Source organism: Bubalus bubalis, chromosome 17 (assembly GCF_019923935.1).
Source record: "Bubalus bubalis isolate 160015118507 breed Murrah chromosome 17, NDDB_SH_1, whole genome shotgun sequence".
NCBI classification, from domain to species: Eukaryota; Metazoa; Chordata; class Mammalia; order Artiodactyla; family Bovidae; genus Bubalus; species Bubalus bubalis.
The window spans coordinates 68,661,982-68,666,481 of NC_059173.1; positions in this window are offsets into that span (position 1 = coordinate 68,661,982).

Below are 4,500 nucleotides of genomic sequence, written 5' to 3' on the forward strand. Positions count from 1 at the left end.
TATAGTTTAGACAATACTCACTTTTTTAGCATTTATGTAGATTCTAATTTTCAGCTGTCATAAGCAGTGCTCCTATGAATACACCTGTAGACAAATCTTTGAGAGCATCCATAGTGATTTTTTAGAATAAGTTCCTAGAAGTATTGGACCAGGGAATGTGAACATGGTTAAGGCTTCTCATGTGTATCCTCAAATTTCCCTCTAGAAAAAATTGCACCCAGTTTCAGCCTACCAGCTGCACGATGCTGGTTTTTCCTTTATTTTTACCTCCCCCTGGTTTACTGCTTCTCCTTTTTGACTTGATGCTTCTTCACAAAATCGCAAACTTAGCTTTTAAGTGAAGTGATATGTTTTCCTCTATTTTCCATGGTTTTCCTTGAATGCAGATATGTCCTCAGAATCCTTCTTAACACAGAGGTTTAGGCATAAAAAGCTAAATGGTTAGAATTATCCCACAAGAGGAAACCTACTTGCCATCACTGCTTTATAACTCAAATAAGACAGCAGATAGTAATAGAGACCAGTCAACCAATAATATCATATGTCACTCTCCACCATCTAGACTTGGCCATACAAAGGGTGGGACAGGACTTGAGCAGGAGGCCAGCATTAGTGGTTTTGTGTGCATACCAAGGGATCAGACCTGCCAATAAGGAGGAGGTCTCAGAGCACTGATCATGGTCTTTCTTTCAGATTCAAGGTTTGGCTACAGCATGAGGATCTGTGGGAGGCAGAAGAAAAGCTAGACAGATTCTTCAAGGATTAGGCAGCCAAGGAGGGCTCAGTTAAGGAAGCCTCCCGCTCTGTTAGCTAATAGACCACTTACCCAGTTCTAAGATGGCAGTGATTTTTAAAATCCAGGTTAAGCTGCTGTATCTCTTCCCATGTCTGAATTTGCTGTTACAACTTGCCCAGAGGGATTATTTAGGAGCTGCTGGGGGTACCACTAACTGCTTGTGGTTATGAGTGGTCAGCACTGGGCCAGCGGCAGAGATTATCAATTCAGACGTCAGCCCTTGTTGGTGCCGTCTGAATGAGGATCTCCCGGTGGTGCCTGTCATCTCTCTTGGCTGCTGACCTGTCGCCTGGAGAACCAGACCTTTTAACCTCTGCGCCCGGCTCTCTGTGTCACTGCTGAGCATGACCCTGCAGGACAGCTTCTCAGGCCAGGACTGCACACTTGAAAGCGGGAAAGGGGTGGGGTTGTGAGGGTCTGCTTATGATTTAGAACAAAAGCAAACCACTTTGAGAATCAATTGTTAACTGCCTTAGCTCTTACTTTGTAAAGCATTTCTCAACAGAGTTTTCTTTATTGTGACAGTGACATGTTTCTTCTGCCAGCATTCAAGAATCCTGTTAAGTTTAGTGGTTTGCTTTATTTTTCTAAAACAACATTATGTGCACATAATAATTCAGGAAAAAAAGCCAAACGGAACCTTGATGCTTTGGACCTTCTTCAGCTAGATTGCTGGCAGACTTCTAAAAGCCTTCTTTGTAACTGTAAAACACGCCAGGAAGCACAGAATGTTTTCATTCCCAATTCAAATATTCTTCTCGAGAGAAAACATGGTTTCCCAGATAACCTCTTACATCTACCTGCTTGTTGACATTGACCCTCTGGCAAAAGTCTAGCCTGCGCTCAGGATGGTTCCTCTGCCCGCTCTTGCCTGCCCCTGGTCTTTCCCTTCTCTTCTCCTTCCTCTTGCTCTCCTCCATCCCCACCCTTGCTCCTCAGTTCTTGAAAGTTTCTGCTGTTTTCATTGTGACATAACATGGCACGATAATATTACTGCTTAATCATTGAAAACAAAGATATAGTTTGCGTTCCGTGTATGTGTACGTATGTATGTGTGCATTTGTGCGGTGTGTAAGGTTTATATGTGTGTGTATGTATAAATGGGCTTCCCTGTGTCAATAACATTGTAGTCTCATAAGTGTGTTCCCTCCCTCACCTGCCCATTTATGTGAACTGAAAAGTGAAATATGGGAAGAAGTGAATTTCATGTCCCCATAAGTGGGTCCATTACCTAAGACTAGAATCCTTCCTGTCTCTTCAGAATGAAGTGAGGCAGGCTTTAAGAGAATATTTTGATATAACATACACCTTCTATTACACCCCCTGGACTTAGTTGTTTATAATCAGAAGATTGGACCTTTTACTACCTTCACCCATTTCATGCACCCGCCTGCCCACCACTTCCACACACCCACTTCTGACAAACAGCAATCTGTTCTTTATATGTTTGAGTTCATTTTTTTTTCTTCCAGATTCCACTTGTAAGTAAGAGCATACAGTATTTGTATTTCTCTATCTGACTTATTTTGCTCAACATAATACCCTCAAGGTCCCTTCATACTGTCACAGATGGTAGAATTTCCTTCTTTTGTATGGCTGCATAGTATTTCATTGTGTTGATCCCACACTTTTTTTTACCCATTCATCTTTTGATGGGTACTATTGATAACACATTTTTGTACATTTCATTTTCACTCTGTTTTTGTCTTCTGTCCACACACACACCCCCCCCCCCCCAGCCAATTTCATAGCAGTAAATAGCATCCTTGTTTGTGTGTATGAATTTAGGTCATTGTCACGCTGTGTCCTCTTACTTTGGTTCCCATTCTTGATTCTGAATGCAAGTGTATGGGCATCTGGGGAGGGAGAGTAGGAGCTGTGACTGACAATGTCTATTTGCCCTATCTAGGATTTCTGTTTTTCTGATACCTAGTGAATGAGCTGGGCTTATTTGAATGAGGCCAGTTATTAATGGAGTTGAACGCAAGACAGGCCACCACGTTAATGTGGGTGGGCATCATCTGCCCTGTGGTGTTAGTCCCATGAAAGCCAACGTGTGTGCCAACTGTTCTTTTCTACTATGTGAGCAGGAAGCAGAGGAATCTCCAAGGACGCAAACTACAGTGAATTTTTATTAATTAAGAAAAGGGTAATTGGATACTGGTATTATTCAATTAAATCGAGTTAAAGTTTTTATTTGTACTATCTGTGGAAGATTGTTGAACAAGAAAATAGTGTACACAAGATAAAACATCCGTTTTCCTTGAAACCATATTATAAGCAGTCTTTTTTTTTTTCTTACAAATAATTGTTGGAACTACAACTTTTATATAATCATGATCTTACAAAAATCTTGAAGAAAAGTCAAATTTCTTTAAATGTATGAGTAATAACAATAGTAGGCCTTCCATCTGTGTATGATAGGGTTAACAAATACTCATCTCAACATTCTTATTTGATTATCATAATAATCTAATGTAGCACGGTAGAAGTTGTTATCTCCCTGTGTTAGTGAGGTTAATTAACGTTAGTTGCCATAGCGGGTAAACCCTGAAATCTCAGTGATTTAACCCAATAAAGATTTATTTCTCACTCAGGAAAACTCTTATGGCAACTGGGTACCCCTCTCAATCTTGCAGCTGCACCAAATACGACATGTAGAACATATGGCCTCTAGAGCTGCTTCTGCTGAGAAAGAGGGAGATGGAGGTGGAACACTGGCTTATACCTGCTTTGATCTAGAGTGACCCAGGTCTCAAGTTCTCACGCTTCATTGGCTTAGTCACTTGGCCTCAGTCTCACTACAGGGAGGTTGGGAAGAGTACCTCTACCTTCTGCCACACACATTTCACAAATAAGGAAACTCAATAGTAAGTAACTTGCTTAAATTCACACAGATATTAAATGTAGAAGCTGCACCTTTACTCAGGTCATTTGACCTCAATTCCAGTGAATTTATACAATGGTATTCTCTACATAGATAGTTTAATTTTAAAAGATATTATCAGTCCTTAAGGCACTGAGACAGTTATATTTGTCCACATTTGGGGGGAAATATAAGGAAGGACCCTGGTTATTCCTGTTATAAATATTATATGGAATCCTTTTTAATGATGATATTAGTACATGGATCACTTTGCAGACTCATTACGTTTCCTTGGTCTTCTACACACCCAGATCTCTGATGAGGCGGTGGCGGAGTGGAAAGACTACATCTGTGGGCTCAGATAGATCTCTATTCCTATTCCCGTATCACCACTTATAAGCTGTGTAATATTTTGAGCAAGTTACTTAACTTCTATTACTTTCATTCTCTTCATCCATATGATAGAAATAATAACATCCACCATGTAGACTCCTTTTTGTTTTTGAAATTAAGACAACGTTCATGTAGACTTTTGAAAGGTATAAATACAATAATATTTATTAAATGCCTGGAAATAGTAAATACTTAAATGTTATTTTCTTTTTGTATCCTTTAAAAATCAGCAAGTTCAAAAGTAAAATATCTTAGATTTAGAGGATGAAATGCAAATAAACCTTAATGCAAAGAAATTTCAACAAATCTTTAAAAATGTATAAATACTTAAACAGTGGAGAAAACTGCCCAAGTCAGCAATGTAAAGCAATGTGAAAAAATCCAGCGTTAGAGCCTGTGGTTGGATTTGTGAGGTTAGACTGCTGAAATGAGGGCTGATCTGTAC